Source organism: Ursus arctos, unplaced genomic scaffold (genome assembly GCF_023065955.2).
Source record: "Ursus arctos isolate Adak ecotype North America unplaced genomic scaffold, UrsArc2.0 scaffold_2, whole genome shotgun sequence".
Lineage (NCBI taxonomy): Eukaryota > Metazoa > Chordata > Mammalia > Carnivora > Ursidae > Ursus > Ursus arctos.
Window position 1 is genome coordinate 54,657,569 of NW_026622874.1, and position 26,074 is coordinate 54,683,642.

Here is a 26,074-nt window from a genome sequence, read left to right on the forward strand (position 1 = left end):
TTTTATTTCAGAGTCTTTTTACCTAATTATTACATTGGTGTGGTAATTGAGCACATGGCCCCAGAAAGCTTGGGTAAATAGCAATAATCAGGCAATAGGGGGAAAGGGAAAAAGGGCAAAGAGAAACAATTTCCCCTGATATGAACCATCACCTCCTCAGTGAGCCTTACCCAGCTACTCACCATTTTAACCCAGTGACTTCCAGGTCTGGGTTGTAATAATGCCCTTCACCTCTCTCCTTAGCGCAGGAATATATTGTATTTTTTGTATATTTCCTAGACTGTGGGCACTTTGAAGTTACATTTTCTTAAGTACCCCCAGGCCATGGCTATTACTAGTTATTCTTCCCATGCTGTGTTAATTATTTTCATCACCAAATGCATAACACTGAAATCAAGGAAAAAAGATTTCAAAGCCAATTTGTAATACACCAACATTTTGTTATTTTGAAGGTTGGTTAAGAAATGCTCAGAAAAATGTTAAAGTAAAATTAATTTCTTTTGTACCAATAAAATACATATATTTTGTTAAACTTTCCCTTTTTTTCTGATAGGCATGTGACTAAGGTGCAGAACATAAAGTTAAACCGTAACTGGATTGCATGTCCCAACTTCAGAGAGTTGGTGTCAGATGCCAAGGGGCACTTTTCAAATGCATGACTCTGACTCAGAAACCCTGGTTACTCCAGGGAGAAAGAGACGCAAAGTACAAGCATAGATTGTGGCTTAGATTTCAGTTGAGCACAAGGAAAAGGAAGGAAACTGAATTCATTATAGAGGGTTACAACCCTAAGGGTGTGGGAACCAAACATGGAACTTTCCAGCCTCTCCTTGGCTCTACCTGCCCTGCCCTGCTCACACCCCTTGTCACAGCAAAGTTAGCTCCTTCCCTGACACTCCTCAAGTTGCCCCTACCTCCTCACCTCTGCACTTGCTGTTACCTCTGCTCAAAAGACCCACCCTCTTCCCTTCTCTCCCTTTCTTTATTTGTCCTGGAAAAATGGATAAATGGGCTAGGTGATTTTAGACTTTTGTCCTATTTCACTCTGTACTTCCTCTGCCACTCAGCACATTGCATTCACATTACTTGTTTAATTGCTCATCTCCCTCACTCAACCACAGACTTCTCGAAGGCGGGGACCGTGTCCATCTTGCTCACTACCATAGCCCCAGCATTCAGCTCCATATCTGGCTCATGGTAAGTGTACAACTAATGCTTAGTAAATGAATGAACTTCCAGCCTCTCCCTCTACAAATGACTCATCCTTCCAAACTTACAACTTTTCCCACGTTTTTTCCTGGACCCTCCTGTCTAACTTGGATTGAGGGATACCAGTCCCAGCCATACACCCTACTGTAAAATTCAAAATCAAAACCCCTTTAAAGTTAGAATGTATTGCTAGAACATTGGCAGGATGTCAGGAGATGTAAGGGGGACCTGGTTTGTATTTATACCAAAAAGTGACGGACACAACAATTTCTATAATACATGATTAAAATGTGATCCATTTTCGTTTTTTATTGTTTTTAACTTTATGTGACAGCAAAAAACATTTACGGGTAATTCGACAGGGATTTCTAGGGAGGGTATTTTGTTTGCAATGGAGGGCATAATTAGGCAGTCTGGAAGAGCTGGAGTTCTGGAGGGACATACGGTAGTGGAAGGAGGGAAAAGCAGATGGAGAAATAGAGACAAGCACACTGGGCAGCTGGTAGACCAGGAGACCATCTTGGGGAGGAATGTCCCAAGGGACATTTTATAATGAAGTTATCCATGATGTGAAGGACCATCTCCTGGCTCTCCACCATGAAATCTTCCATAAAATCTACCTTGTACACTAATGCCCCGCTGAGTGAATTTTCAATTATGGAAATTGGGAGAAGATTTCTGGGGTGGATGGAGGATGCTCTGGGGGCAGGGAACTTTCTGAGTGCCTGCTGGAAGGCACAGTGACACATCTAAAGGGAACACAAATCTGGCTTCAGGAGCCTCAGACGAATCATGATTATTATTGAAACTTATCTTGAGGAAGTAGCAGAAGAGAGAATTACACTGCAAAGCACAGACGAAAACCAGGAAGGTTTTGCTCATCTTTCTCAAAGCAAAAGCTACATTATTCAGCGGTACTGTTCCCAGCTCTCTTCTCTGTCTTTCAAAAATTCTGATGACTTCTGTCTCTAAATTTCTGTGTCATTCCTTTCTTTGCGACCTTTTTCTCTGAACTCACTGACCTTTTCATAGCTTCTTCCACCGTTTTATTCCGTCAGTGCAACAAACATACAGGGAGCTAAACACAAAACGAGGAATATTCTTTAGAAGGTTATGATGAGGGAGAGAATATTTAAGGTTTGATATTTTTGGCCCTTTCATAAAATTTTCACAAAAAAATCAGAAAAATGGAATATTTACAAAGAAAACAGGAAAATCTTATTTTATGTGTTCTTATAAAATGTGACATAAAAAATACAAATATTTTTATTGAAAAGGGTGTTTTTGTGTCTTTTTTTCATAGATTGTTTTAATCGTAGAAATGATTTTGTTGAAGTAAAATCCAAAGGTGAAGTGCCGCATTAAAACTATATTTTCTTTTCAAAAATCTCCTGTTGTCCACATGTGTCAAGGGGAAAGGAAAAGCCCAAACTGCATCTTTTGCAAAATCTCAGTGCTCTTGTCTTAGATTATTCCAGTATGATTCATTGTTTTACTTTGGATACCTTGCTTCCAGGCATTTTTAGAAAGCAGAGGTATAACCGTCATTTTGAAGTGTTATTACTTCGATTATTTGATTGTGGCACAGTTTGAGAATCTCCAGACTCTTCTTTTTGTTTGAAAACATTCTTGTAGCCACAGATCTTGGAGAATGAGTTTATGTAGTATAAATATTTGATATATAAGAAACATTAAATATTAATTTTTCTTGAAATTGTAAGACAAGATACATAGCATATAGCAGGTGTCATTGAAGGAATGACATGGATCAAACTGGTCTCTACACTGCTTGTGCCTGAATATAGAAGGTGAACAGTCTTATCTCAAGTATTAAGCTTTCAAGGAAAGTCTTCTTGGGTATGGCTAGGTTATTACATAATATTTGGGGTCATTATATAAAAGTATGTTTTGCATTTCTCTTTCTCAGAACATCTAGATGAAAAATCACCACTTGCATTGGTCCAATTTACTTTGCTTTCTAGCATCGGTTAATGTTTTGAGACACAGTAGTGTTTCAGGGAACTCAGTTTGGGAAATGCTTCTAGGCCAGGACAACTCTAACATGGGCCTCAATCTCTACTTCCTGGAATTCCATGCTCTGTGTAATCTCCTCCTCTTGAGTACGGGTAGGACTTGAGACTTTCTTCTAACCAACAGAGAACAGCAAAGGTGATGAGATGTCACTTCTATGATTAGGTTACATAAGATAGTGACTTCTGTCTTTCTAGCAGACACTCCTTTGCTGGCTTTAATAAAGAGAGCTGCCATGTTGAAAAGGCGCAAATGGCAGTGTATGGGGAGAGTAGCCTTGGTCCAAGCTAACAAGGAACTGAGTCTTGTCGAAAACCACGTGAGCTTGGAAGCAGAGCCTTCTGCAGTTGAGACTTCATATTGGACCCCAGCTCTGGCTGACATCTTAATGATGCTCAGTGTGAGAGATTTGGACTCAGGGGAACCAGGCAAGCTGTGCTAGAACTCTCAGCCCACAGAGGCTTGAGGTAACAGATGTGTGTTGTTTTAAGCCACGAACGTTGTGGTTATTTATTATGTAGTAATAGATAACAGATACACCGCCTTGGTTTGAGTTCTAAGTCAGAATTTAAATATTAATGCTGAGAACTTTTCAGTTCTTATTAAGGATATTCATGAAGCCAGGGGCTTCCAAGTAAAATCTGAATTACAGAGAAGATATTTTCCTTTCCTCTTTCTCTCTTTGAGCCAATGCTGGTTCTTCGGATGACATCAATTGGTAAGTTGTGAATATTAAATGATCCTGCCTTAAGCTGACCCTTTTAAAGTGAATGAATGAAATACTAATCCTCAGAGATGGACCACAGGAGAAGGCCCAGATATTCTCTGGACTTTAAAAGGAGCTAGCAATTTTGTTTCCCTTGTACTTTCCCGGCCCCTTTCCAGGCAGATCCCACAAAACAGCCTTGATGATTTCTCCATTTTCTACTTAGGCAGCTTCAGATACAAACACAACAAAGGCCAATGTTTATCAGGAATACATAGGGGGCGCCTGGGTGGCACAGCGGTTAAGCGTCTGCCTTCGGCTTAGGGCGTGATCCTGGTGTTATGGGATCGAGCCCCACATCAGGCTCCTCCTCTATGAGCCTGCTTCTTCCTCTCCCACTCCCCCTGCTTGTGTTCCCTCTCTCGCTGGCTGTCTCTATCTCTGTCGAATAAATAAATAAAATCTTAAAAAAAAAAAAAAAGGAATACACAAGTGCAGGGGCGCCTGGGTGGCTCCGTCAGTTAAGCCTCTGCCTTTGGCTCAGGTCATGATCCCAGGGTTCTGGACCGAGCTTCCTGCTCAGCGGGGAGCTGCTTCTCCCTCTCCCTCTGCTCCTCCACCCTGCTTGTTCTTTCTGTCTCCATCTCTGTCTCTCTCTCTCTCTCTCTCAAATAAATAAATAAGATCTTAAAAAAAAAAAAAGAATACACAAGTGCCAGGCAGTGTGCTATGTGCCTTACACCGACATGTTCATTCAATGCACACACCAACCCCATGAGACAGATAAGCATAACTACCTTCGCTGTACACGTGTAAGGACTGAGGTTCATCAGGTTAAGTCCTGTCCTGGTTTGCTGTCCTGGGTCGCTTCTTACTCAACACTGATGATATCTTCATGTTAGATGGCTCGTAACCCGCCGTTTATATCACAGTCCCCTAGATTTTTCAAAGCACACTTAATTAGAATCTATGCAGTGCAAAGAGTATTTCGAAAACTCTCCCTAAGGAGATTGAATACTCATTCTAAGAACTTCTCGTCCCATTAATGTGGGAAATGGACTAGAGGTCAGCTGTACGAGGCTGTTTCCATGCCCACATGGATTTCAACCAAACCATTGGCTGTCGTTCACAGTAGACAACCAAGAGTTCCTCATGTACTTCTGAAATTGGGCTACTGTATAAAAAGAATGTGCTGATTTGTCGAGGGGTCACAACCATTTTAGCTACCGCCGACGTGGACTAATGCCACTAATGCCACCATGGGGACTTCTGCTGATCTGGGAGGAACGGTGCTTCTGGGCAGGTGTGGCTTATTCCCTCTCTTCCCCTTACTCAATACAGTGGGTAGGTAATAGAGGCATGCACAGAGGATTGGAGGAGGGGGACATTTCCAGTCTTTCTTTCATCAACCCAGGTCCCATCATACACATGTTCTGAATCCCACCTGTTCACGTTGCTGCCTTACAAGTAATTCTGGACAAATCGTTTGTCAGGGTTTCGTGGTCATTCTTGGGAGCTGCTGCCTTGAAATTAGAATCAATATTAAAAAGTACAATTCCACAGCTTGTTCTGGACTCTTGTAAGTGTGTCGGGATGCAATGGGGGAAACTTCAAAATATGCAAGAGAAAGCCACTGACAGGTTGTCTTTTCTTGACTTGACTCCTGGCTGATTATCCCACCTTCTCTGACTGGATCAGAGGGTTCGCAATTATTGACCGAAGTGGGAAGGCTATTTTCATTAAAGCAAGGAGCATATTTTCTTTCAAAGCGTCCATACTCCTTGCCTACAGTGTACCATTATCTTGTATGGCATCATAGGGACACACAGGGAACATTTGCCCTGATGATGGTCCATTAAGGTAGAGCACCACAGAGCAACAAGTACACTCTCTACTCACCTGGGCTATCACCAAGGCAACTGGTATATTTGAAATTCTGTCCATATTTGGATACCTGCCTTGAGTTCTTGTCTTTGAATTCTTTATAGGACTGTCCATGGTGTCACGACATACTAGGTTTCTCCCTACAGATTTTTTCCCCCATTTCTCCTAAGAAGCATAAAAACTCTTACTACCAGTAATGTAAATTATAATTTCTTATTTTAGAATAAAATCTCAATTTCTCTCCCCGTCCATCTTTCTCTCTCAACTTAGTAGTATGGAGATGGGGGAGAAGGGAGGACTTCTCTGTTGAGTTCTTCATCCCAAGCACCCCCACCATGTTAGAACACTTTGATGTGGACATAAACACTCATGTGATGATGATAATAGACATCGCCCGTGATGAGCAAAGAGAAGATACTGACAGACCCACCAATAATAAAATGATATCCCGTATTTCTATGGCTCACTTCCTTAATACATAAGATGTTGACGAATATTAGCAGATTTCCTCTACCTGCTGAGGCAATGAGCAGCTCATTGGGAAAGCTGGCATTTGTGGGGAAGGCTGCATAAAGAGTCTCTCTTACCCATCGACTCACATAGTTGCCTTTTATGAGTGACATTTTGAACATCTTTCTCACCTTTATGGTCTGGTTCCTAATGCATCTCTTGACGGGACAAGAGGAGATTGATGCCACAGGCTGGTGAGGCCATATTCTGGACATTTGGACTCTTTTGACGTGCTGAAAGTTAATCTCTCTCACAAGACTGTCTCTGTCATTGGCTGACACCCGCGCTATAGACCACTTTTATCTTGCAGCACTATGGTTTAAAATGTGGTGCCATGTGATCATCAAATTGGTTTAAATGCAATTATTTCAAGACTAGTTAATGGACATTTATTATTTAACAGTGCCTTTCAGGTCATTTGCAGCCAGGAAGGAAAAGCGAACTTCTCCATCCTCTGTACTTCACCAAGAAATGTACGTTCGTTGCTGAACATACCCACTAATAACGTTGGTGTATTTGTTAATTTTGGACTTTTATTTCTTGAGAAAACAGGGGTGCAGTTATCTGGCTACCTTAATTGGTGGCAAAGAGTCTTTCAAAGAGAAATTCTTCCCTCTCATTACAGCACTGTTTCTGAAAGGTGATAAACTACTATTTAGATGTGTTCCCAAATTTCTCCCCACATGAATTCATCTTTCAAGGTACCCTCCTCAAGGTTATTATCTTGCTCAGGCAGCAACTGCTATTATAGAAAGCCAGGGAGCTTTCTGCTATTCACTAGTGACCTCTGAGATGTCTCCACCAATTATCGTTTCGATTCCAGTCTGTCGAAAGCCACTGCCGGTAAAATCTATAACAGTTGTTCCCGCGTCTCCTCCCCGTGATCCTTCATCCCAGGATAGCAGCTGGACTCATCTTTGATTCGACAGCAGTTCAGCCCTCCCAACTGTTATGAAGTCCCAGGGAGTGTTTACAGCATCAGCCTTCAGATGGCTGCTCGGCTCAGGGCAACCCTGTTTTCTCGAATAGAGGCTGGGCAGGGGACCCGGGCTTTGTGCAGGGGAGAGAAGGGAAGGTGGCATCTAGCGAAATTCCATTTTAGCTTTCTGGAGGTGGAAAGGCTCTTGGAGTTTAATTAGGCTGCCCTTATCGTCAGTCTTCATTTTGACATGGGGAAGTGACCCTGAAATCTTTTCTGCTCTCTGTAGCAGCGGGCCACACGCTCATGGACCTCATGCATCACACGGCCCCTCAGAACAAGGAGGGACCCCAAAGGATATTGACTGGAATACCCTCTCCCCTCACGCCCTTCCCCCGAAGAAACAGAGAAAAGTGACGCAAGGTCAGTCTGTTTGTGCAACTGAGCACCAGGGCCTGGGGTGTGGGACAGGGCTCTGGCCCTGCACGGCTGCCAGCCTGATAGAGGAAACAGACGAGCCACCCAGCCCCTCTTCTGACCTAGGTACTAAGTACCATTACAGAAGCTTGCCGGCGGCCCTGTGAGCACAGAGGAGGGCATTTAAATGTTGACTGTGGAGCCGATTGCTGAATGCTTCTTAGAGGAGCTCATTTTGAGGGATGAGTTAGAATCAGCAGGTAGGAAGGGAGAGCCTGAGGGGCAGGAAACTCGAGCTCTATATCCAGCAATGTCACTCATATGACCTCAGACTAAAATCTCTCTTTTAAATAAAGTATACAGCAGGAAAGTCTTATGGCAAGGGCACGCCGAATAGCAAGGCCATCTTCCTTTCTCAAACCTTTCTGACCTTGGACCCCTTCAGCAGGCAAGAAGGCTTGGAGAGGAACCGTTCACTCTGGTGCTTGTCAACAGCAGCGGGCCCTGGGAATCTGGTGATGCTTGTTTTTGTATTCGAAGTGACAGGTGAGAACAAGGGCTCTCTGTCGTCTTCTGCCCTGAAAATCATAGGGATTTGCAAGCGGGATTTCTCTGATCGCACTGGCTGTTTGCACAAGCTGGAAACATGTGAGCCTGCTTCAGCCACTAGCCATCTACAGCAAGATCAAGGTCCTTCTCTCGGACTTATAGGCTCTCTATTGTAATAGCTTATTTATTAACTTGTTATTTATGTATGCCAAGTATCTTTTCAGCACCATACATTGCACTAGAAACAACTATACAGGGGCGCCTGGGTGGCACAGCGGTTAAGCGTCTGCCTTCGGCTCAGGGCGTGATCCCGGCGTTGTCGGATCGAGCCCCACATCAGGCTCCTCCTCTGTGAGCCTGCTTCTTCCTCTCCCACTCCCCCTGCTTGTGTTCCCTCTCTCGCTGACTGTCTCTATCCTGTCGAATAAATAAATAAAATCTTTAAAAAAAAAAAAAAAAAAAAAGAAACAACTATACAGAGATGACAGGGTCACAGTCCCTAAGACCCATCAGTTCAGCAGAAGAGACTAGCAAGAAAATCAGTGATGATAAGGACAGTGTCATAAATCCTATGACAAAAGCATGCATCGAGTGGACATGGATGAGACCGGCTAGGTGGGAGAGGTCAGAGAGGGGTTCCGGGAGAATACCATCCTTGAGCAGGGATTTTGAAGGTGAAAGAGGGATTACATGTGTGAATATACGTGTTTGGGTGGTATGTGTGGGTGGAAGGGATATGGTTAAAAGTCTTCCAACTATACCGATTTTGCTCTGCCATTTCTTCAAATACTTTGAATATAATTCTACCTACTTAGTACTTAAAAAAATAATCCCAGAAAGATTATATTTATCTTTCAGTTTTCAAGTTAAATACCAATGAAACTCGGTTTCCTCATGCAGTCATTTCTTAGGATAATTTTACAGTTGGAGGAGATGCTAGAGGGTGTTTACTCACACTCTTCCTGTTGCCCAAGTTTCCTACGCAACATCCTTGAGAAAGAACTTTCCAGGTATTCTCAAGTATTTTACTGATAATGAAGTAAAAATAGAGAACGAGTTTGGTAGACTTGAACTTCGTTTTTATATCCAAAAGAACATTAAGCATTAAGGGTTAAGAACATGGGCTCTTGGGGCACCTGGGTGGCTCAGTCATTAAGCGTCTGCCTTCGGCTCAGGGCATGATCCCATGGTCCTGGGATCGAGCCCCACATCAGGCTCCTCTGCTGGGAGCCTGCTTCTTCCTCTCCCACTCCCCCTGCTTGTGTTCCCTCTCTCGCTGGCTGTCTCTCTGTCAAATAAATAAATAAAATCTTAAAAAAAAAAAAAAAAAAGAACATGGGCTCTAGAACCAGATTCTTTGGCTTCAAATGCTGACACTATAACTTTCTAGATGTTGACCTTGAGCAAGTGACTTAGCCTCTATTATTCCGTCTCATCACCTCTAAAACAGAGTAATAGCAAATCCACCACATGGGATAATCTTTGAAGTAGATTTAACACAGTACCTGGTACAGAGTAACTGAACAACAAATTATATACACACAACACCCATCTATCATCTCTATCTATCTATCTTACAGAAACCCCACCCCTTACTCCATCTTAAATAGGCAGCAGAACCACCTACACTTCCTCTGCTTATACTTAAATTCACATTTGCTCTCACTGAAGTCATGATGAAGCCTTAGGAAAAGCATAAAAATAAATTTCATCAAGAAAAAGATATCGCGGGGCGCCTGGGTGGCTCAGTCGTTAAGCGTCTGCCTTTGGCTCAGGTCATAATCCCAGGGTCCTGGGATTGTGCCCCGCATCAGGCTCCCTGCTCCAGTGGGAAGCCCACTTCTTCCTCTCCCAGTCCCCCTGCTTGTGTTCCCTCTCTCACTGGCTGTCTCTCTCTCTGTCAAATAAATAAATAAAATCTTAAAAAAAGAAAAAAAGAAAAGAAAAAGATATGGCTACTGGCATGTTTTCCTACCAGTTTATGTTTCAGTTAATGAATGTCTTTTGGGAGATGTACTCTACAACTAGGAGCCTGAACTCTACAAGGAAATTGCAGGGTAGATGTCCATGGGGGGCTTTATTCTGCCCTTTTTGTGTCCCAGTCCATGTTCTTTTCCAGGACTAAGTGACCCGGGATATACATGTCATTGACAAGCTGTATGGCAGCAGTGAGATGTATGGGCAGGCTGATGAGAACATAATAATTGTGTTGTCACTCCCTAGTGCCCACATAAAAACTTGCTGACATTCTGGCTGACCTTTATCATATCTGACTTTTCTTCTCTCCACTCCCAACACAGATATAAGGATGGATTAATATTTATGTCAACCAAACTGCAATTTGATTAGCACCGTGCTAGGATCTGGAAGGGACACGAAAGTCTCAGATGAAATAATGTAATCACAACACAAGCAAGTACATGATTCGTTCCTATTGTGTTGACTTAACAGGAGCTATGGTCACTGGGGAAAGAGAAATAGTAATGTGAGTTATAATGGCCAGAGAAGATTTCAGGAAGAAGCTGGGTATTTAAGATCAGTTGTTTGAGAGTCAGGAAAAATGATTTAAAGTTGAACAGGGACAAAAATGTAGACCTTCTAATTGACTGCTCAGTAGTACACAGTGTTAGTCTCGCAGTTCCCGGTCAAGGTGGATTAAAACATTTATCCCAGTCTTTAGATGGTGAGGGGTTCGACATTGACGATAATCTTTGATCTCTTATGACCACGGTGAATGACTTCAGTGTGGGCATGAAGCCAAGGAGGAAATGAGGGGGCGAGCAAAAATGTAAGAATGAACTGGGTATGGAGAACACAGCAAGAGAGCCACAGAATGAAGCTTGGTTAGTCTGGAGTGCCGTGTTTCCTGTTGGGAGTATGAATGGTATTCACAAATTGCTTTTGTAGGCTGGAGCCTCTTCAGAGCAGAAAGGAGGTAGCACCTGGGTAAGTGAGTTCTGTGGAGAACAATCACCATCCTTTTCTCAGACTCTATCATGAGCTGGGGAAAGCTAGGGTGATACAGAGGGAGATGTTGTGAACTTAGTCCTGTTAAGGGGAAAGGTGGATCATATAAGACTTATACCAGATGGAAATGATGAACAATGGTCAAGAGAAAAAGGAAGGTAAGAGAGAGGGAAGGGCATGACAAAATGGGAAGGGGGAGGAGAAAGTGGGTGAGGAAGAGAGACTGGGGCAAGAGATGGGAGAGAGGAGGAAGAGTGGATTTTTCATCTGCAGGGCTTCATGGTTTCTGGGTAAATTGATCTGAAGGCTCAGGGCTGCGGATGATTGATAGATATGTTTGTTAAATGATTCACTTCATGTTTCTTTATGTTTGGAACATTGCATTTAATGAAAAGGTAAAATATTAGCTCAAGAAAATCGTTCCATGGGTGATTCAAACTCCTATGCCTCTACTAATAAAACTTAACAGATGTTAACATTTCCCAGTATTTGCTCAAGATCTTTCTTCTTTTTAAAGAAAGTATTCATTATACAAGGTGACTTGACCTCTCTTCTGAGCTCCAGATTCATCTGCAAATTGGATATCTCCAAGTGGATGTCTCATAGGTACCTCAAACTCACTGTGTTCCACTGAACTTGTTACCTTCACCCTAAAATCTGCTTCTCTTCCAGTATTCCCTTTACTAAATAAGGAGGACATCGTCAATTCTAGTGTCCATAAGCTTGTTTCATATACTTTACGTGCCCTGCCATCACTTTACCCATGAATGCACAGGCTGGTGCATCCAACCTCCCTTTTGCCCTTTTGCAAGTGAGTCTTTGTAACTGTGGAAATGATTTTGGTATCCAACCTTAAGCAGATAATGGGGTACCATTGTAGATATAACGCCTAGGCACATATTGTTCTCCAAAGCCTTGTTGTTTCTCTACATATTTTGAAGTGTATTGCGAAGTGTGTTTCAGGAAACAGCTGCTTAGTTCAAGGATCTTGGCACCTTTTTCCTATACTTTTCCTATATTTTCAGAGAAAAAGGCAGGAATACAAATAAATACCAATCTGATCGGTCTTTTTTGTCTTCATGTCTGAAAAGAAGACTTAACCCCAAGGTCTTATCATCACATTGTCATTTTGCATCCCTTCTAGGTCCTAGCACAGCGCTAGTCAAGGAGAAATGATCTGAGGATTGAGAGATACGTCTAAGGTGTATTTGTTTTCTGTGTCTATCGTGTTGAGCAAGTGACTAACATTTTCTGGCATGTGATTTCCTTTGCCTATAATACTTTTCTTTCTTCAACCCTATCCTCCAGTATCAGGTGTCATTTTATTTAGACGTCTTCCCTGAGTCTCCCTTGACCCATTAGGGTTGGGAGCTATTCTGTATGCGTCCATGGAGAATACTCCCCACCTTCACGCTGGAATCCCTACCATGCTGTCCTGTCATTGCCTGCTTCTCTGATTGTCTGTCATCCCAACTAGAAGACAGCCTCTGGGAGAGCAGGGCCATGCGTGTTCTGTTCGCCATTGATCTCCCAGGACAGCAGAAGCTCTTGCATTTAGCAAACGCTCAGAAAATACTTGTGGATTGTATTAAGTATTTTCAACAGCTCTCAGATCCGTTGCTCTTTTTTCCCCTCCACTCTACTACCTCTGATCCTGGCCAGCCTTTCATCATCTCACATGTGGATTATGGCAAAACCTCTACCCACCTTGCCACCTCAAAATCCTCATCCTCCCACATCATCACGTGCACCAACGACAGATTGTTATGCCTATACTCTTTCTGCAGTTTCCTTGAAATGGGTTTGTAACGCTTTTCTATTGCCTATCAGATTAAGTTCAAAGTCCTTTCATCATTCCAAGACTTAATGTTCCAGACTTACATAAATATACAAACTTAGGTAACTTCTATTGCCAAATATAAACACTTATTCCTAGACAGGCTGATTTCCTTACTAATCTCTTATACATGCTGACATCAGACTTACCTTGTGTACTCTTTGCTGTTTCCCCCAACTGCCTTCTCTTGTCTCCCTTCTATATTTCCAAACCCTTCTCACCCTTCAAAGCTCAAGCCCACGCTCACCTCCATGAAGAATTCTTTCAGCCATTAGGACTCTCTGATTTGTTTCAAATTTCATAGCCCATTTCTTCAATTTCGAATTTAAGATGCTTGAAGTCAAGAATTTTACCTTGGAATAGTGTTCTTCTTAAGCCTGTTGGCTGATTGACATACCAGAGAAGTAGTCCCAGGTATACAGACATCCAAAAAAGTCATATGAGAATGGTTTAAGATACTTAAATGTAAGTACGTTCGAGTTAAGTGTTACCTTGTTACCCAATGGAATAACTACAAGTCCTATACACTTCACGCCATCCCAAGCAACTATTTCTTAATGGAGACATAAGAATTGCAAATTGTGATTTTTGTTGTGGGTCCCAAGCATGGGGGGCGGGGTGGAGATGGGGATGCCAACTGGTGTTGTTTTATAATCAGAGCTTGCTGCAAGTTCCCTCCACCCTCTATCACTAAGGAAATGGAGGAAGGATCTTTTTTGATGCTGGCGGGGCTTGTGGAAAAGAATGTATCACAGTTCCTGCTCTCTGGGCACTTGAATTCAGTGTGGCCTTAATGATAATACCAACAATGTGTGTTAGGTGTGATAGGTATATGTAAAGATAAACTACAGAACATTCCAAGGTCTTGGTCTAGGATACTAACACAAAATAGAAAGTCAGGAGGAAAAGAAGCAGTTGTGAGGAATAAAGATGCCACTTTTGGTTCTGAGCCCATTTGAGATTAAGGCATTTAAGTGGAAATGGAGCAAGATCAGGTAAGAGTGGCCTTCGTGGGAAAGTCATTTGGGCGAGCTGGAGGCATAGAGGTACCAACAACCCAAGCAGATGGAGAAGTCGCCCAGAGGTTCTGAGTGCATTTTCCTACATGTCATTATTTCATCGCTAAACCGATGTTAATAATACTTGATTTCCACTTCATATGAAGTTCTGAAAATTATTCTTAGATCTTGAAAGTGCTTTATTTATCTTAAACTGATTGATCAAAGGAGTGGGCTTTCATCTGGCTGCTGAGCAGTTCCTGGGACGCTGTGATAGAGGGGAGAGGCAAGAGGCAGCTTTTCCCCCCATGGTCAGGGTGCGGGGGCTGAAAGGAGGAGGGGCCCCGCCTAACTGTGACCCCGTGGGGGTCACACCCATGGGGGCAGCGCACCTAGGACTCTGCCTGAAATGCTCCAGCAGCTGTACGTACACAGCTGTTCTTTCAAACCACCAAACTGTAGAACAAAAGCATCCAGGAACCTAATTAAGAAAAGTTCAAATCAACTCCTATCAGCATCATAATAGTTCGCTTAAGTGCCCTTAATGCCTTGGTCTATTTATAGTGGAGTGCTTTTGTTTAAAACACTTTTATATAAAATGTCTCATATGTAGGCTCAGAAAGACCCCCGCTTGCCTTCATGCTCTGAATAATTTCTGAACTAGAGGCCCCGTGTTGTCATTTTGCTCTGGGCCCTGCATAGTCCATAATGGGGTAGGTACACCCCCCATTTCCTGTGATCCTGACGGCTACTCCATGTGACAGGATATTCGATGCCACTTCACAGATAAGGCAACTGGGGCTCACAGAGTCATTTGCCAAGATCCTCCATGCACTCGAGCTGGTCTTTCCTCGCTGGTCTATGTGACTCCCAAGCCTTTGTCCTCAGGCTGTGTATCCATATGAGTGTTCATCTGGGACTGCGGGGAGCCTACCTCCGCTGGATTCACCGGCAAAGCATGCGCACCTGCAGAATTCTCAGAAGCAGGGTCTGTGGACGGGGCCTGGGAATGTGCACTGTAGTTCAGTGCCCAGGTGATGCTTGGGTACGCTCAAGCCTAAGGACAAACGCTGTGCATCGAGTGGCCGTCAACTCTTTTTGACCCCACCTGTTTAAGAAATACATTTCGTATAGAGACCCAGTACAGGGGCACCTGGGTGGCTCAGTCGGTTAAGCATCTGCCTTCTGCTCAGGTCATGATCCCAGGGTCCTGGGATCAAGCCCTGCATCAGGCTCCCTGGTCAGTGGGGAATCTGCTTCTCCCTCTGCTTTTTTCCTCTCCCCCAACTTGTGCTTATTCTCTCTCTCTAATAAATAAATAAAATCTTAAAAAACAAAACAAAAAACCTCAAAGACTCAGTACACACACATGACAAAGCCATCATAGAATCGTATTTACCTCACTACAGGTGAGGCCCTGGTGATTATTTCATTCTGTTCTAATTTCTTTTTGAAGGCCCATTGTGATTCATGGTATAGATCAGAACTTGTACTTTGGAGAACATAATGTCTAGATGAAGAGGAAATATTATCTAAGGCTCGAGTCTAACACTGTAAAAAACCAAAGTAGAAAAAGATCTACTCTGCCACTTAGGATTGCTTAAATTAGAGGTTTGAAACTTCTCTTTATACAACTCTTAAAAATCTGATTAAAATGAAGGCCCTATTTTACAGAAAAATTCATGTATATGCGTTGTTTTGCATATCTTTTCAGGGATCTTCTGGATCTCCCTCTCCCTCAGACTCCAGATAAGTAATCCCTAATTTAAGTGTAGCTCTACACAGAAGCGAGAGTAAAGGGTCCACAACCTCCTATCATTACGTCATTGGGGCAGAGCTTGAAGTTTGAGCAATTTATTTCCTTTTATTCTTTTTTTTTTAAGATTTTTATTTATTTATTTGACAGAGAGAGAGACAGCGAGAGAGGGAACACAAGCAGGCAGAGTGAAAGAGGGAGAAGCAGGCTTCCCGCTGAGTAGGGAGCCTGATGCGGGGCTCGATTCCAGGACCCTGGGATCGTGACCTGAGCCAAAGGCAGACGATTAATGACTGAGCCACCCACGCGCCCCTATTTTCTTTTATTCTTAAAGTCATAAAGATTGATACCCATTGGCTGTTCTTTATTCTCTAGTTATCTGATAGCATGGGAATGTAGTCATTAGAGAAAAATGTTTGCCAAGGAATAAGGATGGCTGACTGGAAGCGTTTTTTTTTTTTTGTTTTGTTTTGTTTTTTTTAAGGAGGCAGGGGTCATTATCATGGTGGCAGAGGTCACCAAAAGCAAAGGGTGGGAAAAAGAAAGGACTTCTATAGTCCCTGACTCAGTTAGGCCCCACTGGCTCTGGACCAAGAACTGGAACTTGGACGATCTAGCATTTTCCTTGGGTATGTTTGACTCTGACCAAACACAACCACGGCAAGTCGCAGGAAACCTGAGATAGCCCAGGAGTGGTGTGAGACTTTGGAGCTGTTTGGGCAAGCCTCGAATATTTCGCCCTCCTTACAAAAAGGCTATGCCTCTTCCCAGTGATTGAGGAAATACTCAGATGCCCCTTGGGGCTTGAACTGGAGAAAAAGGCTGGGGAGATGCTGTCTCTGAACCCCAACACTAACTACAGACTCCTCCATGCAGAGTCATGGTGTCGACATTAATGACGGAGAGTTTCTGAGTGGGCATAGGAAGGAATGATGGAAGGAGAGCTTGAGGAAAGTGCTTTAGAATTGTGCTGTCACAGTGTGGTCCTTCCACACCCCGGTGCTGAACCCCGAATTGTTCCTTGTCCTTCGGCGATGAACTAAATACAAACTGACAGTGTTCAGAAACATATAGAATTTGACAGGGTAATTTTATGTCTATTGAATCTAATAATACCTTTAAACTTTTGTATGTCTACATTTAAAAGTTTTAATTTTTCTATAAATTTATTTTTACTGTATTTTATGAAAATGTCCGTTTTTGACAAGATTTGAAATTTGGGGGAAGGAAACTTGGCCCTACAGCATGATAGTCTGAGAAGCGCTGTTCTAGAGCAGTTTAGACACATGTTCAGAAGCCTGGGAGAGTTATTCGAAGACCTGAGCTGTGACCCCTCCCTCAGAACTGGGCCACATGTAAATGAATACAATTTTCAGTGGCATTTTGGTTGCCATGTGGGAGGGCTGAGGAGAACGCTCAACGCTCTATTCTGAGGACTTTTCTTGTGACATCACAGAGGTTTTGTATTTTTACCATAAATAGGAGGGAATACTCTCATGTCTATATTTATATAAACATATTTATTTATATTCGTATTTTACAAGGACTTTGAACACGTTTTATAAGCATCTCCTGGGAAGTGAAAATGACTATCTCCATTTAATAGGTAAAGAAACCAAGGCACAGAGAATAGGCATAACCAAGGCATGCTGCAACCAGGAATCGGACCCAGAGTTCCAACCATCCCCTCCACCCGGTATGGCCGGCTCCCACTTCCTCCCCAGAGGACATTCTGGGGGTAGGGGTTGTGTTCATTTATTGTTTCATGTTTAAAGCTCTTGCTATCACAAATGAACGGTCTATAAAAATAACAGGCAGCAGAGCAAACCTAATTCTTCAGTAATGCATTAGAGTATCTCACCAAAATGAGTTTCCGCATGTTGAACTGCAAAATATTTCTTCAGTACAAAGAGTTGCGGTATTATTTTGGGAAAGAATGTCAGAAAACACACAATAATCCATTTCAACTATAAATTAACATTGTATTCTGCACTCAGGGAAATAGAAAGTTTTGTGACTTTTCTTTTTTTGGGTCTGCGGACCCAAGGGAGTGAGTGCTGCTAGAATTCAGAGCCGACCAAAGACAAGGAGAATTGAACAGTCCCATTGGGAGAAAACTATTAAGGAACTGGAAAAAGCAAGCCGCGGTTCCCAGCATTATTTTAAAGCTGTCTCCGTAGAGGCTGGCGGGTCTATTCGGGCCAGACAAGTTTCACATATAAGCACGCATAGTCGAGTCCTTAAGTATTTTTGCACGTGAATGATCCTTTTGGGTTGCTTAAAACTTTGTTGCCATCAAGCAAATCGACTTGTCATGTCCTGTCCACAGCGTGTTCCTTCTTGCCTCCATGAGTCTGTCATTCCATTCTCTTCAGAGAAAGCCTGAGTCACTCCTCTTGGGTTACATCGGTCCTTTTGTCTTTTAAAATGCAGCTGGAAGTTCTGCTCCCCCAGAGAGGCTTTTTTCGAAATAACCCCGTGTAACTCTGACCCACTTGTGGCTCTCATAGATGCATTCTATACTATATTTCTATGCAGTTGTTTTTCCTTATAGGTGCCTTTGTGGGGTGTGTGTGTACACGTGTGTGTTTGCAGATTTGCTGGTGAAGCCGTGAGATGTGGATGTGGTCATGGTCTGACTGATTCGACTGTAAACTCCTTACCAATAGGGACCCAGCCCTCTGCTGGCATAGGGTATGGTGGCGTCTGACATACTCCATGACTGTGTGATTTGGGGCAACTCCTGTAGGACAGCTGTGGAGGTTTAACAAAATGATGGGTAGGAACTGCAGGGTGCTAGTAGGTGTTAAATAATAGAAGCCTTCTGTTTTGCGCATGCGTGCGTGAGTGTGGGTATGTGTGATTCTAGTACGAGGCTTAGTATGTCAGCTCTCACTTCCTGACTGCTGGTGGTTGTTGTCGTGGTTGTTGGTAGAAATGGCCCACATTTACTCTTCTAAGATGGATAGCTGGTCATTAAAACCGATGCTGGCATTTCAGACACACCTTGTCTGTCGCTAACTACTTACCCACCTTGGGCACGTGGCGATGAGGCTTGCACGGACTGAGGTCATTGTCTCCTTTCCCAGTATTTCTGGAGTACAGGCACTGTAAGAAGAAGGAGGAGGACGGCGAAGATGAAAATACAGAAGAAGGACTAGAAACAATAAATAGCATTATTGAGACAGTTATGATACTTAGAACTGTTTCATGCATTTTGTGTGTATTAATTCACTTAATCCTCAGAACAACTTTGTGAGAGGTACTAGTATATAAATTGTGGGCCCAGGGCAAGCCCCTTGTTTAACAGTTACATGTAATTTCAGGATGGTGAAAGCCGAGCATTAAACCAAGCACAGGGCCCTTAGGAGCGTAGGGCACTGGGTGAGTGCAGAAGCCATGAGCCCACGAAGCCAGCCCTGTCTACAGGAAAGGTACTGTGATTCCCATTTGGGGCACTTTATTTCTTTTTGTCTAACTGACAAAAAGGAAAAAATGGTTCCTAAATTTTCTTTAGGTTGGCCCACCCTGTCCACCATTTCCTCAGTGTACCAACTCAGGCATTTTCTCGAACTTCCACACACTTTAACTGATAAGCAGCCCTGGGTGGATTTCTGTGTGGTGTGGTGTCTATCTTTAAGTGTGCCCTGAATCAATACACGGCATCATTTCTAGCACGATCGTTGCTTAAGCAATCTGACCGCCTCCCACTCAGAGAAAAACCCAATGCCTTTAACAATATAATTAGCCTGCGAGCTCTCCCCCAATCATTATCTGGGCAGCTTCTCCCCATTTCTGCAAACGGGTGTCCTCTCGCATTACCTGCTCCCTCACACACAAACACAGAGCCTCCTGTAAGTTACATCTTTTCATTATTTCTTCCCTAATTCTAGTTTGCCCTTGGTTTTCATTCTAAACTGATTTCATCCATATAAAAACATCAAATAAGCTGCATAATGTAGTTTGACCTGGATCCTGCCTCTAGGGCCAGACCTGATTTTATTTCACATTTATAGCAAATCAATTCACAACAGTTGTTCACAAATTTTTTCTGTCCTTAATTCTCACCTCCATGTCTCAGGTGGACTTATGTTCCCATACTTGGAAGGCTGACAATGGTTTTTAGGAAGGGTAAAATAGAACAGAGATGAGAGATGTCGTTATAGGAACGAATGGTCCTTGTGTAGAAGTCCAGGTTGTACATGAGAGACCCAGAGATGAATGAAAAGAAGCCAGGGCTCAGGGCTGGAAGACCCAGGTTTCCAGATCAGTTTGTCACAAAAGATACGCTACTAGGCAATCATTTCACCTTTTGAGGCTTGGTTTCTTCTTTGGGGAATGAACTAAAAATATTTGTCTGTTTATCAGACTTTTAGTGTGGATTACAAGAGATAATGTAGACAAAAGCCTTTAGAAAATACACATAAACATAGTCTCCTTTTAGTTTAATTTATCTTTGTTTTATTTTTGTCGAGGTATAATATAACATTCTATTAGTTTCAGGTATACAATGTAAACCTTTGTATATATTGGGAAATGATCACCACAATAAAACTAGTTAACATTCATCTTACAAATTTTTTCTTCTTGTGATGAGAACTTTTCAGAGCAACTCTCTAGCAACTTTCAAATGTGCAATATAGTATTATTAACTATAGTCACCATGCTGTACATTACAACCCCTGACTTATTTAGTTTATAATGGGAAATTTGTACCTTTTGACTCCACCCACTTTACTCCCTGCCTCTCACCCCCAGCACCTGGCAGCCACCAATCTATTCTCTGTATCTATGGGCTTGGTTTTGGTTGTTTGGTTTTGGGTTTTTAGTTTAGTTTAGTTTAGTTTTAGATTCTACATGTAAAGGAGATCATATGGTATTTGTCTTTCTTGTCTGGCTTGTTTCACTTAGCGTAATGCCATCAAGTTTTATCCATGTGGTCACAAATAACAGGATTCCTTTCTTTTTTTATGTCTGAATAATATTCCCCTGTGTGTGTGTTTTCCTTTATTTGTTCATCTGTTGGTGGACACTTTGGTTGTTTCAATATCTTGGCTATTATAAATAATGCTGCAATGAACATGGGGGTGTGTATTTCTTTTCAAGTTGGTGTTTTCATTTTCTTCGGATAAATACCCAGACATGGAATTGTTGAATCATAGGGTAGTTCTATTTTTAATTTTCTCAGGGACCTCTGTACTGTTTTCCACAGTGGTTGTACCAATTTACATTCTCACCAACAGTGAGTGTTCAGGGGCTCCCTTTCCTCGGCATCCTTGCCAACACTTGTTATTTCTTGCCTTTTTGATAATAGCAATTCTAACAGGTGTGGGGTGATATCTCATTGTGGTTTTGATTCAGATTTCCCTGACTAGTGATGTTGAGCCCCTTTTCATGTACCTACTGGCTATCTGTAAACCTGGGCTCTTAATGAAGATGGCATGTACTGATGCTTCTCTAGAAAGCTTCTTCTTCACCTTTATTTGCCTCTAGGGGCCCTTTGGAGACTTAACAATTAACACTGTATTTTGTTCCTTAACTTCTCATGTCATTCTATCAAGATGCATGTTTCTTAATTGCATGAGCCATGTGACCATGTGTGGAAGTGATTCTAAAACAATGAAATATCTGTTAAAATGGTCACTTTTCAAGGTTTTATGCTTATTACAGAGAACCTGTCATCTTTCAATGTTTTAAATGCTTCTTTAATGCATAATCCAATTTGATGAAGGCAAGAAGATATTCTTGCAACTATTACATTCCTAATTTTTGATCAAATGTGAGATCAATTTAATCATTTATATTACTCATCAAAGTTGATTTGGAGTGAGTCTTTGTTAAAAATAAACCCTCAAAAGACAGAGACTTACCACCACTGAGAATACACAAAACTTGTGTCACAGGCTCTGGAGACAATAACAAAACAGGAGCTCCTGAGATGTAACATCACATTGCAATATACTTTCTCGGTGATCACTTGAAACATACGGCTCAACTTCTGCTATTTAAGTTCTGCTGTATTTATGTAAAAATCAGTTGCATCAGGCTAGTGCCAGACCTTGTGCATAGCTCCTCTTAGAATAGCACTAAGCACATAGTACGTGCTCAAAAATATGCAATTGATTTGTGACTTAGTGTTAAGGTGGAATTAAGGTCTGATCTGACACAGTAGCTAGCAAAACAATAGTTAAAAATATTACAAAGGAGGGGCGCCTGGGTGGCTCCGTTGGTTAAGCATCTGCCTTAGCTCGGGTCATGATCCTGGGGTCCTGGGATTGAGTCCCAGTCGTGTTCCCTGCCCAGCGGGGAGCCTGCTTCTCCCTCTCCTCCCTGCTTGTGCTCTCTCTCACTATCTCTGGCTGTCTCTCTCAAATAAATAAAATCTTAAAAAAATATTACAAAAGAAATGCATTTTTTTCATACATAAGTAAACCTGGACTCTAGCCATGATAACCTGAGATACATATTCCATGATTTTAATACTTTTTAGAAGAGGCATTTATAGGGGCGCCTGGGTGGCACAGCGGTTAAGCATCTGCCTTCGGCTCGGGGCGTGATCCCGGCGTTGTGGGATCGAGCCCCACATCAGGCTCCTCCGCTATGAGCCTGCTTCTTCCTCTCCCACTCCCCCTGCTTGTGTTCCCTCTCTCGCTGGCTGTCTCTGTCTCTGTCAAATAAATAAATAGAATCTTTAAAAAAAGAAAAAAGAAGAGGCATTTATAACTTTAGGAATTGGGATACTTGTTTTAGAGTGAGAAAAAGATGTTGGCAAATAGTGGAAAAGTTAATCTGGGAGCCTTGTCAATTGAGCAACAAAGCAATGGGTGGCCCAAGGGGTGAGGAAGGAGAGCCAGTTTGGAAAGATTAAATGGGCACTTAAACCAGGTCCTTTACTAATGAGGGGCGGTATACAAAGGTTGTCCGAAAGAAATTGGAGGTCTGAAAACCTATGTTCTAATTCAGAGAAATTATGAAATCTGTGATTCTCTCTTCAATTAATGTTAATTGAGTTATTCCCATATTCTAGGCACTGTAGCAGGACCTAGAGATAGAGCACTGAAAAGACCACTCACAGGGCCTCCCTGGTAATCATGATTACAAGAGCTCTGAAGGCAAAGTGGAATATAGCACCAAGGTGAGTAACAGGGGGCTTACGTTTTATAGGACAGACAGGGAAGAAATTTCCAAAACTGTTCTTTTATCTGAAAAAAAAAAAGTACAGCAAAATGGTTATAAATATAGATACCTCGTTATTATATGGATCTTCCTGAACTACCAAAATATTGATAGTTGATCTGGGGCTAATGGAAATAGGAAGAAAACTATCAGTGATTGAAGGTAAAGCAGTTCATAATGATGAAATGTAGGAGGTACGCTGGTGTCAATATTAAGTCGGATAATGTTACAGAATGTAGAGCCAATACAAGTCACCCGGTCAGGAAGGCATCTTTGTTATGGTTTTAAAGTGCCCAACCTACTTGTGGGACCAGTTGAAGCTGTTCATATAAAAGCTTATTGGAGAAAGGCCAAAATATTAAGAGAGAAAGCAATTACCTGTGGATGGGAGAAAAGATCTAGCTACTACAATTCATTACTTAAAAAAAAAAAAAAATTAAATCCGGGGGCTTATGTGTGTTAAAAGAGAAAAATAACGTAGGACATAAAATGTTATTTGTATTATGGAGGCCTCTGGTTTTGAACTGTCTAGACACTGAAAGTGCTTATCAAAATGTAAACTTCACATGGGTGGGGATTTTTGTCTATTTTGTCTACTGCTCCTTCTGAAGGAGCTAAGAATAGTGCCAGGCATTAGCAGGGCTCGATCTTTTTACATGACTGAATGAGTGAAAAGCAAAGTAACAAATGGTGTCAGCATTTCTGTAGGAAAGGAAGAAAATCATCTCAATGTATATCACATAGCATTTAACATAGAAAAAAGCAATTTGAAGTGATCAAATAAATTAAGTTTATGACAAAAAATTATGACACTGATATTTTTATGCTAACAAAATAAGTACAAAAATGTAAGAGGACTGTTCACTCAGTATGTTGTCCCTGAAACCAGATAATCAAATTACAAAGTTGTTTAAAAGGGTGTTGAATTATATTATGTTCAATCTGTTGGTGCAAATGCCAAGGGAAAGAAGCCGACTCTTTAGGGCTGTTTCCATAAGACTTTCAAAGAATTGTTTTGCTTCCCATGTGACATTGCAAAACTATAGTTTGGAAGGTACAATGATCTGGGTGTATCCACACCTGTATGAGTCTATATGTAACCAACGTCCTTTTATTTGAACACGATACTATTAGCGCTGATTTTTATCTGCATTTTTTCAATGCTGCCAAAGACCGATGTGTAACTCACCACCAGTAATCGCTTCCACGTGTCTTGTCCTTTGTTTTGCTGTCCCAATTTGCACTGCCAGGTGATGCTGTAATGCTCCGCCTGCTGAAGGGCTCTGGCTTAGGAGGAAGAGCCACCCGCCTCCTGAGGACTCCTGCTGGGGCTGATCTGCCAGCTCTGTTGCCTTTGGTGCCCTGTCATTGTATCATTCCACTTTGAATTTTTTTACCTGCCTTTGGAAGTGCTTTCTCCTGACCAAGTGAGTCCTTGCTCTCACTGCACCTTGGTTTATGCAGATACGCATTTAAAAGACTGCTTTATTGAAATAGCAGCGATCAGCAACTCCTATGTATGGATAAAAATGAACGGTGATGGGTAGTGAGGAGGGCACGTGCTGCATGGTGCACTGGGTGTTATACACAACTAATGAATCATTGAACTTTGCATCAAAAACCAGGGATGTACTGTATGGTGACTAACATAATATAATAAAAAAAACATTAAAAAAAAACAAAAAACAAAAAAATAAATGATTACAGTAAAATCACAAGGTAATAAAATTAGCAGTACTGTGTTAAGCTATTACTCTACAGAAGACAGAACAGAGTCACTTTGCTACCCAGTCAATAATATTAATTGAGAAGATATTTTACATACGGTGTGAACTCTTATCTACTCCCATCGCCCCTAGGTGCAAACTTAGTGATTCTCCTATACTATATTTTCAATTCCTATATGATGCTTCTTAGAATTCAGAAGAATGTGGAAGTGCAGGAAAATGTACAGCATGAAGCAAGTCAATAAAAGTCATTTAGGAAATCGCGTATCTTCTAATTGCCATGCACTGTGCTGGGGGGCCCTGGGCAAAGAGAGTTAAGTAAAATATATTCCCAAGTCACGGGAATAAAAGGCACAACTCAGGAAATATGGTCGGTGATACAGTAAAGGGTTGTGTGGTGACAGATGGTATGCGACACTTGTGGTGAGCATGGCATAGTGCACAGAGAAGTTGACTCACTATGTTGTACACCGGAAACTAATGTAACACTGTGTGTCAACTAGACTCAAATAAAAATTTTTTAAAAGACCTATTCCCTTCCTTGACCAAGCTCACAGTTGGGTGGGGGACCAGCCAGGTCCACAGTGCTTGGGGAGCTGTAGCAGGAGAATGTTCAGGCTTCGGAGGTAGTGCCAAGTGATTAATTAACTCTGTAGGTGTGGGGAGGGGCAGGGATGTCATGGAAGCCTTCCAAGAGAAGGTTCTTAAAGCCAACTCTGAGTCTATCAGGCAGAAAAGAGGGGAGGACGTTCCCGGAAGAGAGAACAGATGACACATAGGTTCAGAGAAGTCAGACAGGATGGCGTGTCCCAGGAATTCCAAACAGCGCGCTGTTGCCCAGCCTCGAGTGATGGAGGGAATGGAAGGAGGTTAAGTATTGCGTAGACAGAGATGACGTTTGTGAGCCGCGGAGTGGCCCAACCTCAAGTCCCCATGAGCTGACTGGGGCTGACACGGACAGCGATGACGGCAGGCTTAGTGTGTATAATCAGTCCTTCTTCAGTCCTTCTGTGACCATACAGACAGTGTAAAAGGCAGCAGACCCCTCTCGAGATTCATTTCCATTTCAGTGATTCTACATTTTACATCTTGACTGTTGACATGCGATAAAAATTTACTTTGTTGACCACAGGAGAACAATCAGGACCTTTTATTTATTTATTTGTTTGTTTGTTTATTTATTTATTTATTTATTTATTTATTTATTTTTAAAGAACCAATTATTCTTTTCCTGATGGACATTAACCACATTTCTCTTTAGCTGGGACAACTTTTTGTTACCTTACAGAACTGCCCTTTTTTGTAGTTCTCTGTGGGTTAAAGGAAAGATTGTAGATAGTCCTGTATCCTATTGAAACAAAGTATGTTCTCAATAGTAAATAGCTGTG

General features: G+C 42.1%; 1 long non-coding RNA gene across 1 annotated transcript; it reads left to right on the top strand.

Annotated features, from left to right (window-relative positions):
• The first annotated feature begins 1,116 nt into the window (after positions 1–1,116).
• Positions 1,117–24,579, top strand: LOC130544309 (uncharacterized). The gene is made up of 3 exons (XR_008960496.1): positions 1,117–1,197; positions 22,811–22,918; positions 24,210–24,579. It is a non-coding gene; the product is annotated as an uncharacterized LOC130544309 (long non-coding RNA).
• The last annotated feature ends 1,495 nt before the right edge of the window (positions 24,580–26,074 follow it).